The sequence below is a fragment of the Lathamus discolor genome, chromosome 24 (genome assembly GCF_037157495.1).
Source record: "Lathamus discolor isolate bLatDis1 chromosome 24, bLatDis1.hap1, whole genome shotgun sequence".
Taxonomy (NCBI): Eukaryota; Metazoa; Chordata; class Aves; order Psittaciformes; family Psittacidae; genus Lathamus; species Lathamus discolor.
Window position 1 is genome coordinate 329222 of NC_088907.1, and position 15134 is coordinate 344355.

The following is a 15134-nucleotide window of genomic DNA, read 5'->3' on the forward strand; positions in this document are numbered from 1 at the left end:
CACAAACTCCGCGCGCCCGCCCCCTTCCCACCCTCCCTTCCGTGGCGCCCACTCTGACGTCGTCCCCGTGCGCCGCTCGGTGTCATGGCGGCCGTGCAGGCGGAGGGGAAGCTGGAGCCGAAGGTTCCTGCCAAGAAACCCCAAGTGCTGGAGCTCACCCACGTCTGCCCCGGGAGCAGGGTCAGGCCCCACAGCTCTGCTCCTGCCAGCGCTGCCGAGCCCTGCACTCCCTTGATGGTGCCATCAGAGCGCCGCACACACCGCAGCACGGGCTGGGCCATTGCTCTGGCTCCGGCAGAGGCACAAGTGCCTTTGGAAGCTGCCAGCGAACAACAAGAGCTGAGAAGCGGCTGCAGAAGGGCTCTGCTGTGGGGCTGAAAGCCAAGGGTGGTGCAGGGGAAAGGAGAGACTGCAGAGCCTCAGCCCTTGGGCTTCCTTCAGAGGAGGTGGCGCTGCTGCCCTTGATCCTGGCTGTTCTCCAGGCCTGACCTGCCCTCAGCGGTCTCCAGTGGCCTCTGGCGAGGCCAGCAACAGAGACAGGATGTTCTGCACAAATGTCTGCACCTGCTCCTGGGCCTGACTCAGTGCTGAGAGCTCTTCTGCAGCCAAATAGGGATTGTATTTTACAGTCAGAAAGTCACAGCCTGGTTTGAGGTGGAAGGGACCTTAAAGCTCACCCAGTCCCAGCCCCTGAGTGCCCTGTAGCCATGGGCACGATGCTGCCGCCATCACAAAGCCGTGGCGGTTGCTGTGGGTTTGCCCATTGTGGCGGGGCCCCCACGGTGAGCATGGGCTATTTAAGGAGCGAGAGCCCTGCAGCAGCCAGTGCAGAGGAGACCTCTCCCTTGGGAGGCTGCATCTCCCGTGGCTGCCCTGCGCATGCAGGTACGTGTTCTTTGACTTTGCAGTCCTGTTTCAGTGTTGGTTTGAAGCACATTGTGAGTGCGTGCTGTGAAGGGAGGTGAAGCTGTCAGGAGGTGTGCTGGTGCCATCCCAGCTGTAGGAGCAGGGGATGCGTTAGGAGGAGGCATTGGGCTTGTTTGTGTGCTTGGAGCTCATCTCTACCTGCAGAGGTGCTGGAGGCGAAGCAGGAGCCTTCTGTGTGCAGGAGCTGCTGTAGTCAGAGGTGCTGAGGTGTCAGGGCAGGAGCAGCCCCTAGGCAGTGCAGCTGCTGGTGCTGTCACTGGGAGCTCTGCACAAGGGGACCTGCCTGGCTCCAGCAAGGCCCGCAGAAGCCCACCGGGCATTGCGGAAGGCAGGAGGGGTGCTGGTGGGCTTTGGGAAAGGCCAGGCCAGCATCGGGCATTGCAGAAGGCTCCAGTGCTCTGCTGGGCTCTGGCAATGCATTCTGGAAGGTGATAAAGGCCCTGGCAGGTGCAGGCATAGCCCAGAAACCCACCGGGAATTGTGGAAGGTGGGAAGGAGCTGGTGGGCTCTGGGCACACCTGCGTAATCCTGACTGTGGCAGTGCCCACGGGAGCCCCTGTGCTCCCCCAGCAACTGTGCCAGGACAGGAGCTGTTGCTGGGTCCCACCTTCCGCTGGTAAGCACTGGAACTGCCCCAAAAGTGGGCAAGAGGCAAAAATGGGGAAGCAAATATGGGAGTACTCCCAGGATGAGATGCCTCAACTGACCAGGCTGAATCCCTTCCTTCAGCAGGGGTAAAGGAGATCCCAGCCTGGCCTGGCCTGGCTGTGCTGTCTAATGATGAGAGAAGAAACAGGCTGCCTACAGAAGTGGTTGTGTCACCATCCCTGGAGGTATTTAAAAGATATGTTCTAAGGGACATGGTTAATGTGTTGACTTGCCAGTGTTCGGTTAATGCTGGACTCGATGTCCTTAAGAGTCTTTTCCAACCTAAATGGTTTCCATGATTCTGCAAAATCTCGTTTAGACCAAACTCTGTCTCTCATCACAGAAATGACACTGCAGGATCGCAGTGCGTCTGCCAGCTGAGGGAGGGGACATCAGCGCTTGCTTCAGGCTCTTTTCCGTGTTGTTCCCTGGAGGGAGCCCAGCATGGCAGAGGCAGAGCCAGCTTTGGCTGGGCCTCTGCTGCTGAGCTGGGCCAGGCTCCTGGGACGCAGATAGATGCTGGCAAGCAGGCAGTGCTGCAGAGAGACAGCTCTGCCCAGGAGCAGGGCTGGGGCACTGCCTGCAGGCACCCAGGGCAGACCTGAGAGCTTCAAATTGCTTAAAGGCCCTTGGCAGTGGAGGATGCTGAGAGCACCCTGCAGGAGAAACCTTCCCAGCCCTGTGCATGGTAAGGCTCTGGGTGCAGGGCAATGCAGCTGCAGTTCCTGGAGCTGCTGCCTCGGACAGTCCATGGGATCTGTCAGGAGCACTCTCTTGGTTTCTCCATGTAGATAAGGAGGAGGATGTGCTGCAGAGCAGGGCTTCCCTCTGCACCATGTGAGGGACAGGAGAAGGCAGGTCCCTTGTCCAGGGGCTGGCTGCAGGGTGTGGATGTGGGTGTGCAGCCAGGGGTGCCCAGTGCTGTCCTTGCGAGCAGGGTTCCTGCAGCCCAGGGGCTGTGTGCCGGGGCAGGGACTCTGCTGCCTGCCAGGGTCAGCACTCAGCCTGCCCAGGAGCTCTCCACGGCACTGGGGGAGAAGCTGGGGGTGGAAGGTTTGACCCCAGCAGGGCAGCCAAAGGGCACTGCTGCTGTAGAGAGGGTGCTGTGTGGGTCAGGGTTAGTCACAGCTCCAGATCAGCCCAGGACATTTCCAAGAGGACTTTTCAGAGGGGAAACTCAAGGCAGGGGTTGCTATAAAGACAAGGAGCTTTTCTGAGCCAATGTTCTCAGTTTCCTATTTGTGGTGAATTTGGGGGTAGAAATGAAAAGGAGCTCTCATGCTTGAACAAGTCTCTGAGACTCCTGAGGTGGAACTTTGAGTGACCAGCAGGTCTGATATGAGCATCCTGAAGTGCCTTCAGCCATTCCTCTGCCTATGGACAGCACCAGCATCATCCATCAGGTTTGCTCTGACCTGCCCTTATCCACCTGCAAACAGGAACACCTGCCAAGGCAGTTCCTGTAAAACAGGCAGGTTTGTGGAGGACCAAGGTGAATGCAGAGAGGTTCACATGAGGTATGTGAGCGCTCACAAGGAACGACATTGGACAGGGAAACACAGCCCATCAGGGAAATCTCCAGGTAGCAGGGATATGATCTGGGAACAGGAGAAAACCAAACCCAGAAGTGCTGTGGCAGGGAGAATCCAGAACTATGCGCCTGAGCCCTTGTGTGCAGAGCCCTTCCTGTGAGCAAGCACCCTTGGCTCCTCTCCCACCCAGCACAGCTCTCCCCTCAGGGCTGGGGGTCCAAGGCCCGACCCCCCCATCCCCTGCAGGCAGAGCTCCTGCAGCGCCCTGGTGCTGCTCTGCAGCCAGGAGCCCAGTGCCTCTGCAGAGCCCTGGGGCTGGGAGCAGCTGCCTGGCAGTGCTGGTGCTGGGAGGTGGGGGCACAGCTGGGGCAGGGGAACGCTGTCCTGAGAGCTGGCTGCTCTGCCCAGGCCTCTCTCAGCTAGGCCCATGGGAGATGCTGGGAACTGTCAACCCCCTGGAACTGCTCAACTGCCTTTGCCATTCCCATGCCTTAGTACTGGGGGTGCAGATGCTGACACCCTTCTGTGTTAGCAAGGGGCTCCATAGGACAGAGCTGAGCACTGCTCCCAGCCCCTACCAGCTCTGCAGAGAACAGCTGATGGATCAAGAGCCCATGGGCAGATGCTCTGCTCTTCACTGCACACATGGCCAGCAGCAAACAGGGCTCCAGCCACGGTGCTGAACAGACATCTCATAGAAAAGTGTGTCTGTGTCCGGGAGGAGGAGGGTCTGTGGGAAGAGGCTTCAGTTCTGAGCAGTGTTCCCTAACTTGTCACAGCCTTTTTTTTTCCCTAAGTTAGGACAGCAGATGTCCAGCAGCAGCTCCATCACCCAGTGCCGCCTCCTGCCATTCACAGCCACGTGGGAACTGCAGCTCTGGCACTTCTGGCTCCTCCTGGGCATCTTCCTGGCTGCACTCCTGGGCAACGGCCTCATCATCACCAGCACAGCCTGTGACCCGCACCTCCACACCCCAGGTACTTCTTCCTCCTCAGCTTCTCCCTGCTGGACCTGGGCTGCATCTCCACCACTGTCCCCAGATCCATGCCCAATTCCCTCTGGGACACCAGCGCCATCTCCTACACAGGTTGTGCTGCACAGGCCTTTTTCTTTCTCTTTTTTATCTTAGCTGAGTTTTCTCTCTTCACTGCCATGTCCTACAACCACTATGTGGCCATCTGCAAGGCCCTGCACTACGGGACCCTCCTGGGCAGCAGAGCTTGTGTCCACATGGCAGCAGCTGCCTGGGGCACTAGGTTTCTCACTGCTCTGCTGCACACAGCTGATACATTTTCACTACCCCTCTACCAAGGCAGTGCTGTGGAGCAGTTCTTCTGTGAAATCCCCCAGATCCTCAAGCTCTCCTGCTCACATTCCTACCTCAGAGAAGTTTGGCTTCTTGTGGTTGTGCCTGTTTTTCATGTGGGTGTTTTGTGTTCATTGTGGGGTCCTGTGTGCAGATCTTGAGGGCCATGCTGAGGATCCCCTCTGAGCAGGGATGCCACAAAGCCTTTTCCACGTGCTTCCCTCTCCTGGCCCTGCTCTCCCTGCTTGTCAGCACTGGTACCTTTGCCTACGTGAAGCCCCACCCCCATCTCCTCCCCATCCCTGGATCTGGTGGTGTCATTGCTGTACCCAGTGGTGCCTCCAGCAATAAAGGTGCCCATTACCTGACTACGACTCCCTGTGTATCTCTTGTAATGTCCTGAATAATTTTTTGTCAGATGTGTCTAAGTTTTCCTTAGTGCTTTTTTTTTTATTGGGTGCCTCTATTCTGTCCTTGACCCAAACACCTCATGTGCACACATATCCAGGCTCCCTCTTTAGCTCAATAAAGAAACCAGCCACAATCACGAGTGCCAGCTCCCATCTCTGCACATCTCCTCTGGAGCCGGGGAGCAGCCCCAGCGTGCAGGAGGGGTTCCATAGGCAGATGCCCACTGCCCCATGGAAGAGCAGCTCCCATGGCTCTTGGGGCTGCCCTGGCTGCCTCACTGGGCAGCTTGTGCATCAGGGCTGCTGCTTCCCTGTGCCATAGCCACAGACAGCAGCAGGACATGGTCACTCCAGTGCTGGTCTCCCTTCCCTTGCACCAGGTCCTCTTGTACCCTTATATTTGTGTAAGCTCTGAGGTGTCCTGTAGGTGGTGACAGTACTGTTGTCTGTACAGCAGCATCACTGTAGCTGCAGGCAGGAGCAGGCCATGTGAACCACAGTGTCAGAGCTGTCACCAAATGGGCTTCTCAGGGCAGGGCCGGAAGCCTGGCGGCCTCTGCAAAAGCTGGAGTCAGGAATATACACCCAAGGAGCTGCTCCCTCCAAAAGACTTCTACTGTTCTGGGGTTCTTACGGACTCAGGGGGACAGGCTTAGTGTCCCAGGGGTCTGTTGGGGACCAACGGCTGGACCAAGAGCTCCCTTCATGGCTGCACATGTCTAAGAAAACTGCAACAGGTTTCTCTTACTTGCCTGTTGCTGTCCAGCCTGCAATGGGGCGGATGGCAGATGCTATCCTGGAGAGGAAGTGTCTGCACCCAGGAGAGCTCAGGGGACCTCCAGGGACACTGGTAAGTCTGGCTGGGCAGTGAGTGGCATTGCCTAACGTGAGTGACAATCCAAGGAGGAGTCTCCCAGAGGAGATGGTGAACGTGAAGAGACCACGGGCTAAGGAGCACTCTGCAATGGCAGGAGAGGCTGTGAGGAGACTTGGAAAGCCCACAGGCTGATCTGGTGCAGCCCTGCCCTGCCCTGCCCTTTGCGCCACTGGAGATACCCCATGGTCTTGCCCAGCCTTGTCCTTGGCTACTGAGCCATCAGGGAAGGCAGAAAGGGGCTCAGCAGTAGTGATCCTCATCCAGCTGGGTCTGCTTCCCTGCCCGACCAGCATGGCCAGTGCAGGGTCACCCCATAGCCCCAGGCACTACAGCCCCATCCCATTGCCAGCTCAGGCCCTGCAAGGCAATCGTTCAGCCGAGACAGTTCCCTCCAGAGCACGCAGCCCTCTTCCGCAAGCTGTGCCTTTCGTTCCTCGATCACATCAGGGTCACCATTTGAGGGGATTCAAGACATGGGCTCTGATTGCAAGTCGAAGACCCTTTTACTTCAGATTACAAAGATTGTATACATTTTAGACTATGTCCACATGCTCAGAGCTACAATGCGATCGGTTAGTTGCTGCTGTCCACGCATGCAATACAAGCTTTTAATTGGTTAGTCTGCATTTTCAACATCTTCTTTTTGACCTTCTCACTTCTCAGTTCCTTCTTGTTGTTTTTGTCCTCTTTGTTCTGCTTCTTTGCTCCACTTTTCTTGCTCAAGGTTAGTTCCCCAGAGAGCTAAGATTACAGAGTCTTGCTCAAAGTTAGTTCCCCGAAGAATTAAGGTTACTCAGCATAATCTGACCATGCTCAAACTCCTCCTACACAAGGCCTCTCCTGGGTCCTGTGCAGGGCTGGCAGCCCCTGTGATCCACAACAGAGAAGGCAGAGGAGAACTTCAGAAAGTGTGGACCAACCCCATAGCCACTGCGGCTTTCAAGATGAGACCATCAGTCCAAATCTCCCTCATCTTCCTTTTGTACCTTAGGTAGTTATAGAAACTGCTTTTGTTGGCCTTCTGGCCACTCATCAGATTCAGCTGAAGCTGGGCTTTGGCTTTCCTAGCCCCCTCTCTGCACACTTAGGAAATTGTCATTGGTGTTCTCCACAAGTCTGCTGGATGGGCTCTGCTGTGCAATGTTGTTCCTAGGCAGCTACCAAGGTGGTTTAAGTTGAAGACCAGTGTGTGAGAACATGAGGCTTCTTGCAGTGTCTTGAAGAAGGCCTCATCTACTTCCTGATTAAGCAGTCAACAACGAACACTAAATATCTCACCCATGTTGGTGGGCCTGTCTAATCCTGACCCACAAACTCTCGACAAGCTCATCATCTATCCCAAGGCAGAGCTCCAGCCTTTCCCACTGCTATTTCATTTAACTACCACCTCCTCTTTTTATTTATTATCTGTCATGCCCTTTAATTCCTATTGCTGTGACCTTGTTAGAGGCACCACAAGCCAGGTGAGCCATTTGCACGCACACATTAACCACTGACACAATGGCGCTTCACTCCAAACAGACCTCAAGAAGTTTTCTTAAGAGAAGGGATCTTCTCCTGATCTTTTGATGTTCTTCATGAGGGGCAGGATCACCCTGTTGTACTGGGTTTGGTAGAGTGGAATTCATGTTCATCAGAGCAGCATATATATTGCTGGGCTTTGGATTTGTGATCAAACCAGTGCTGATAACACACTGATGTGTTAGTTACTGCCAAGCAGTGCTTGCACAGCACCAAGGCCCTCTGCTGCTCATGCTGCTCCAGCAGCATGTAGCCTGGGGGTGCACAAGAGGCTGGGAGAGGACAATGCTGGGACAGCTGACCCCAACTGACCAAAGGGCTATTCCACACCATGTGTTACCGTGAGTGAGTGAGTGGCTGTGTGGGACTGAGCTGTCTACCAGGTTAAACCACAACACCCACACATCAAGGCAGGCTCGGACATGGCTGCTTGAGGAGCAGACTCAAGGAGAAGGTTGTGGAGCTGCCCGTGTGCAGAAGAGCCCCAGCAGCAGCTTTGTTTCCTGGCTCTTCAGATGTGGGAGCAGGGCCCGGACATTCGCACTCTGCGTGCTGTGCTGCGGGATGGCCGGTGGCAGGCGGCGAGCGGTTGCACGCAATTCGACTTCTAGGTGGGAAAGCGAGGAGTGAGAGCGACGCCGGTGGCACCGCTGCGGAGCTCACCGTGTGCAGGAGAGGCCCAGCAGCCGCTTGTCTGTGCTGGCGCCTTTGCGGTGCGAGCAGCAGACGGACGCTCCCGCTCTGCGCGCCGTGCCACGGGACGGCCAGGAGGGGGCGCCGGAGGGGTTTCTGGTGGTTGGACTAAGTGGGAAAGCGAGGAGCGGAGCAACGCTGCTGGTACCGTTGCGGAGCTCACTGCGTGCGGGAGAGGCCCAGCACCAGCTCTCTGTCCGAACACGTTATTCTTAGGAGCAAGGGCTGGATGTTTGCACTTTAGGAAACTGGTTTTTTGACCGCTTTCGTGCGCTCTCTGCTGTTTCATCTGCTCCGGGCGATCCCCATGGTGCTGGGCTGGGGCTGGGGCTATAGCTGGGGGTTGTCCATGCCCAGTACATGCTCCACAGTGACATGACTGCCTTGACCTTGGTCCAGACAGGTTTGGGTTGGCTGCTTTTTCCTTATCTGTTCACAAGAGCTGTGCTTGACTGAATGGTAAACCTTCAAACAAGATCAACAGGATCACAAACGAGCATTCAGACAGGCAGCATAAAACAAGGTCTCCCACAATCACCTACACACAGTGAGCTCTGGAATGGTGTAACTGATGGGAACCTAGCTGGGAGTTAATTCCTTCCCATGACTGAGAACCATAACAAAGGATGCTGCTTGCCACAGTGTATTCGGCAGTGTTTGTGTTCATCGCGACTGTTGGAAAGGGGCAGGAGAACTGGCGGGTGCAGCTGTTCTATGAGCTCCACACTTGGCCGCACGGGGGCGCCTGGCCGACGCTCTCGGTGCGGCCAGCGCTGAGATCATGAGAAGCTGCATGGCCCCACGAGTAAGCGGTCAGAGGCAGCATAAATCAGTTGTTCTGATGGGGGTATAAAATTCTTGTGGCCATTTGCTTTGCTAGGTGAGGCCTCGCCTATGGGTGGAAGCACCACACAGGATCTTCCCAATTACGTGAGACTCCCGGCATCGCCTGCAACAGGGCTTCCCAGCTGAAGCGTGGGCCTGGAGGATGGTTTGGTGGTGACTGGTGATGTGTTTCTTCTTAATCTCTAGTCTCTCTATAGAGTCATGATCTAATGCATTGCTAACTTTCTTTGGTAGTTTACTTCTATACCTATATCTGACTTGCCTTATTGTGTTTATTCACTATATGGAGAGATAATTACCTAATTCACATTAGTGTGCGTGCTTTTAGTGTGCTTCTTGGCTTTAGTGTGCTTGTTTAATAAACTCTGCATATTATACAGCTAGAGTGTGGTCACTTTGTGGCATACCCTGTCTGTCAGCAGAACAAATGTTACCACCAACGTGGCAATCCACCCTTGATTTGGCACCTAAAACTTCATTTGTACACTGCCTCTGTATTGACTGTACTCAGGTCTCCTTGAGCACACCTCTGAGAGTGCGAATGGCCAGGCACTGCTAACAGTACTCACTTGCTGGCCCCAGAACCCCTTTTGCTCTATCTCTCCTTTAAGTAGTCCGTATATTCTTTGGACTATAGCTTGCTCACAGCAGGCAGCAATATCATGAGCTGTATCTAACCCTGATTTTGTGTTTCAAGGCATTTCATGTGAGTGTCACCATTGATAAGAAAGGAGAAATAAGCACAGGACAGATAACACGATGGAAGGGTCAATACATGTCTATAGGGGAATTTAGTCTGAGACCTTTCCATGAGTCCTATGCCTCCTCTGCTCTTCGTCAGCTGCTGTGATAGCCTAAAACAGGAGGAAAGATCATCTACCCAATGAGCAGAAACAAGTGCCTGGGCCAAAGGGCTGATGAGGTCTCAGCCTACCTTGGGCCCCCTTGCTCTGTCTGTGAGAGGGGAAACTGGCGCACAGAGCTGCTGGCACCATAGGGTCTGGATGTTCGCACTTAGGGAGCTGGTTTTCGGGTCAGGGGAGAGTGCTGTTTGTCCAGTGAGGCTTTACACAGATGGAGTTTTATATGGGTAAGTGAGGATATCCATGTTGGTAGCACCGTTCTGGTGGGCACCCTGTATAGAATGTGCCCAGCTATTTGGTTTTGTCCTAACACATTAGGCTTAGGCTTGGATGGATAGACATCTGCTTAAATGGAGTTTTAAGTGTGTCGTGGTTTGAACCCAACCACAAACCTCTTTTACTCACTCCCCCACCCCTTCTTGCCCTCCCCCTGCTCCTGGAGGGACGGAGAGGAGAATCAAAAAGAATGCAACTCCCACGGGTTGAGATAAGAACAGTTCAGTAACTAAGGTATCACACAAACCACTACTGCTACCATCAATAATAATAATGATAAAGGAAATAACAAGAGGAAAGAATACAACACCTTAACACCAGCCGACCAATAACTCGCCCCACTCCCCCCAGCCGAGCACCGACCGATACCTCGTCCAACCCTGTAGTCCCTCTACCCCTCCCGGGTCACTCCCCGTTACATCCTGGGCATGACGTGCTGTGGTATGGAATACCTCTTTGGTCAGTTTGGGTCAGGTGTCCTGTCTCTGCTACCTCCCAGCCTCCCCTCCTCCCTGGCAGAGCGTGAGGCTCAGAAAGTCCTTGGCCACACCAAACATTCGAGCAGCGACTGAAAACATCGGCGTTATCACCACTGCTCCAAGGCCAAAAGATCAAAACACAGCACTGTACTAGCTCCTAAGAAGGAGAAAAATGACTGCTGCTGCTCAAAACCAGGACAAAGTGCTAAAGCAAGAAGCGAGAGCAATGCTGGTGGCACCGTTGTGGAGCTCACCGTGTGCAGATGATGCCCAGCAGCAGCTTTCTGTCCTGGGTCTTTGCCTGTGAGCGCAGGGACAGGACAAGCAGAAACGCTTTAATCTGCCAGAGGGGAGACTGAGATGGAATATTGGGAAGGTCTCTTCGGCCTAACTCTTTGCGGGATTCTGCGTCCTGCGGTCAGGCTCTAGGACCCAGCGGGACAGAGCCGGACGTGATTGAAACCCCTGTTGTTGATTCGACCGCCTCCGTCCCCATCCTATAGAAACCTGCACAACTGCCCCTAAACCCACCCAAAACGCCCCAGACATGCCCAAATTACCCAAATCCAGCTCAAATTGCCCCAAAACCCACCTGAAATGCCCCTAAACACCTCTCTCCCACAGCCCAGCACTGCCCACCCAGCCTGGCCCCGGCTTTGACCCCAGAAACGCCCAACGGGAGCCCGCTTCGGAGCCCAAAGACGCAGGACTCAGGCCCGGGCTCAGCTCCGGGGCTCGTTCTGCGGCCGGGAAATGCCCGGCTGGGGCCGTGCTGTGAAGCCCCGGGTCCCGAGCACCAAAACACCCTCCAGGGCCCCCAAACAGCCCCAAGAGACCCGAACGGGCACCGGCGGAGCCCCGCATCCCCGTGTGCTGTGGGACGGCCCCGGGAGCCCCGGCGGTGGTTGGGAACGGCGCAGGGGGACCAGCGGGGCGGGCCCTGCCCCGGGTGGCCGCCGGCGAGGACCGGGAGCGCCGGCTCCGGCCCTCGGGCTTCACGCCCCAAGCCCCGCCCCTGCTCTGTGCGCTCCGCAAAGGGCACCGGCTGCCGCTGCCGGCCGCGGGCCGAGCTCCCCCCCGCGCCTCACATGAGCCCTGCCGGGGGAGCACGAACCAACCCCTGCGGCACCGGCCACGAACGAACCAAATGGACAGGGCGGGGGGGACGGGGACGGTGGCCGCCGAGGCTCAAATCCTCGATCCCACCTCGCGCAACTTCTTCCTCCGCTGATTCTTGGGGCAGGCTGCTCCAGTGTAAGGTGTCCCTGCCCGTGGAACTGAATGAGAGTTAAGGTCACTTCAACCCAAACATTCCATGATCCCATGAAGCTGGAGCTTAATTCCTGGTTGACAGCATGAATGTGACGAAGCCCAAGGCAGCAGCATTGGTGTGATGGTTGATGCTGGAATCATTCCCTCCAGGAGCAATGCTGATGCAATTGCAGATGTTCTTTGAGAAATAAAAGATCACTTTTGCTGTTCAACACCCAGTATCTGGTCTCTGGAGGCAGGAATGGGTGGAATTCTGGATGGAATTCTCATCTGGCACTGCTTCCCCTCTCCACAAATGATGCTTTGCTCCTAAGTGATGGTTGTGATTTGGGAATGGAGGATGATGGACCATGGCACTGCTGCCGTGGGGAGAGGAGCTTGCTGATAGCCGTGATCTCATGTGGATGTAAGTCCTTGTAATGATGATGATGATGATGATATTGAACTATAAATGCTGTCCCTGGCACTTCAGCTGCCAACAGCTCAAACCAGCACCAAACACAGCCCTGGTTTCCAACAGGGGTGGCAGAACCAGTTCAGAAGGAGGAAGGTTTCCACATCAGACCTTGTGGTTGAGCCTGCAAATCCAACAACCCTTTTCCTTCACATTTCTGTGCTCCCTAAAGGCTTTAAAACAACCCCACCCTTCCTTTTGTCCCTCTAACACACTCCTGCTGTGGAGTTTCCCTATCCTCACTGCTTTCCTTAGCCCCAGAGGGCTCCATCTGCCTTTTACTCCCTCAGGGACCCCTCTTTCAGTCTTTGAATGCTCTAAAGCCTTTAACCAGAGCCTAGAGCAAAGCCTGGAGCCCACAGGGACCCCTGGACATGGCTTCAGGTCTGGAAGCTTTAGGCATCAGCCACCTCCCCCACACCCTCAACTGCTGGGGCTCTTTGTGTCTCCTGAGCCCCTCACCTCAAACTGCTCTGGGGGTACAGCACCAGTACACGGGGGGTTCTGGTCAACAAGAGGATGAGATCTTCATCTCTGTGTGTGCCTGCAGTGCTGGAGGTGCTTCCAGGCCCCGGGGTGAGCCCAGGTCTGAGCTTCCCACCAGGTCTGAGCCTCTGATTTGCCTTTCCTTGCCCTCACGTTGGCCCTGGCTGGTGGCTCCTCGTGATTCACCTCGTGATGCTCCTTCCCCCAGCACACAGAAGCTCTTTCTTGGCTCCAGGAGCTTTCCTGACATCCCATTTCCTCCTCCTGCAGCTTCCTTCTCCTGCAATCCCCTGGTATTGTCCTCCCAATCCCAGTGCGTTTTCACCTCATAAAGCCAGTTCCTCCAGGCAAGGAGCTCCCTTTGTGGGTATCTTGCAGTTAATAGGATCGTAGAATGGTTTGGGTTGGAAAGGACCTAAAGATCATCCAGTTCCAACCCCCTGCCATGAAATGCCATTGAATGGCACCACAAGGATGGTGCCAACCCAGCCCAATGCCTGTTTGTGGGGTCACTTGGATTGTAGTCAACCCATGGCCATTATCCAGAAGAAAACACCATGCAAAGAGCCATTTCCATCCCAGTTTTCTCCATGGTGGTGTGGGATTGGGGCCAAGAGCTTTGGAAGAGCTGAATCCCGAGTGATGATGTGCTAGGATCAGCATCCCCAAGAGCTCCTCAGTGGCAATTAGAGGTTATTCCTTCATCAAAACAAAGGAAAATCACCCAAATCTCTCCCTCTGGCCTCTGCTGTTGGCATATTGGTATTAGCACCCATTATAGGGATGCTTCTGGTGCTTCCCAGGCTCCAGTCTCAGGTACCCCTCTCTTCCCACCTCCCCATGGGAAGCAGCTCTGGGATAAGTGGGAACTGGGATAACTCCTTTGCCAGGTGGAATCATGACGTGTTTCCAAACGGTTTGCCTTGAGGTTTAGGCAGGAGCAGCATGGGAATTCTGTGCTGGGAGCTGGGAATTTCGTGTTGGTGGATAGAAATCCCGGGCGGTGCCGGCGTGAACACTGTGCCTTTGTCACCACAACGATGTTTTCCAAGCCAGGATTCCTCCTTTGCCACCCTTTGTATTGCCTGGATGAGGGAGACGGTCACTGTTGGGTGCTCAAAGAAGCTTATCCTGAAGGCCCTGATCCCATTCCACACTTCCGTTTGGAAGCTGCATCCTTCAGGAATACCTCCATGGTGAAGGTAACTGATGGCTGATACCAGCAGCGGGGTTTTGGGGGGGGCAGCTTTTGACAGGACTCCAATGGCGTTGTCTGTGTTGTATCTTCAACAATGTGTGTTGGGGTATTAAGGGTAAAGCTGGAGCTGGGATCTAGGCAGGATCCATCCCTAAGGACACCCCTGGTGAAGAGGGTGCTTGGACACCAGGAGCTGCAGCCCTAAAATCGAGTTGGAAAAGGCTCATTCCTTGATACCAACAGCATTCCAGCTAAAATCTCTGCTCCCCACTGCCATAGGGCTGGAATCCCTCTGCTCCCATTGCCATGGGGCTGAACCCCTCTGCTCTCATTGCCGTGGGGCTGGAATTCCTCTACTCCCACTGTAGGTTGATGATTCCTTATGGTTTCAGGGAACTTTGGGGGCCTGTTGGGGATTTAGGTTGGATTTAAGGAAGTTCTTCTCTATGAGGGTGGTGGGATACTGTGATAGGGTGAATGGAGAAGCTGCCCCATCCAGTGTTCCAGGCCAGGCTGGACGGGGCTTGGAGCAATCTGCTCTAGTGGAAGGTGCCCCTGCCCTTGGAACTGGATGAGCTTTAAGGTCCCTTCAATCCAAACCATTCCATGATTCCATGCCTGTTTCTTTCCCTGCCAGGCCCTGGGTGCTCCAAGTAGGTGTCACCTCTGGCATCCCAAAGCTGCTCAAAGGTCCCTGGTGCCACCCATGGATACCAAACAAATGCATTCCCTATGGGATAAGTGTGCAGCCTAAGGAATAATGAGTGGAGAGATGGAGTCAAGGGATGGGGTGGGTTCAGCCCCACTGCAGTGGGAGCAGGGGGGTTCAGCCCCATGGCAATGGGAGCAGAGGGGTTCAGCCCCCATGGCACACAGTGCCTGAGTCACCCTGGCTCACCCTGCCCTTATCACAGCTCCGCACCCTGACCCGCTCCATGTATCCCGTAGATTGTTCCGGGTTGGAACAACTTCCTACAGTCAGAAGGAATTCCTCCCATCGGGGAAACTAAGGCACTGCTCAACTTGCTTTGGGGTTACCTGTTGCTCCGGCTGTGATGGATTATCCATGATCCTACCCGGTAGGATCCTTAGGAGTCAGGAAGGAGCAGGTGAGACTGCATGAGGGGCTGTTGTTGAACCCTAAATCCCAATGCAGAAGGGAGTAGGGGGAAAAGGATGAGGGAAGTGGGGAGCGAGGCCGGGTCTGGGGAATCCTATGGGAATGTGTGTCCATCGGAGCAGGGCAAAGGGTTAACGGGGAAAAGGATCTGATTTGCCAAGTGGTTCCTGGTTGATCCCGTGTGTGAGAGGAGGAGGAAAAGGAGGAGGAGGGAGCGGGGTGCAG

General features: G+C 55.1%; 1 pseudogene; it reads left to right on the forward strand.

Moving 5' to 3' along the window:
• The first annotated feature begins 80 nt into the window (after positions 1–80).
• On the forward strand, positions 81–4782 carry LOC136004138 (olfactory receptor 14C36-like; annotated as a pseudogene).
• Positions 4783–15134: the final 10352 nt, after the last annotated feature.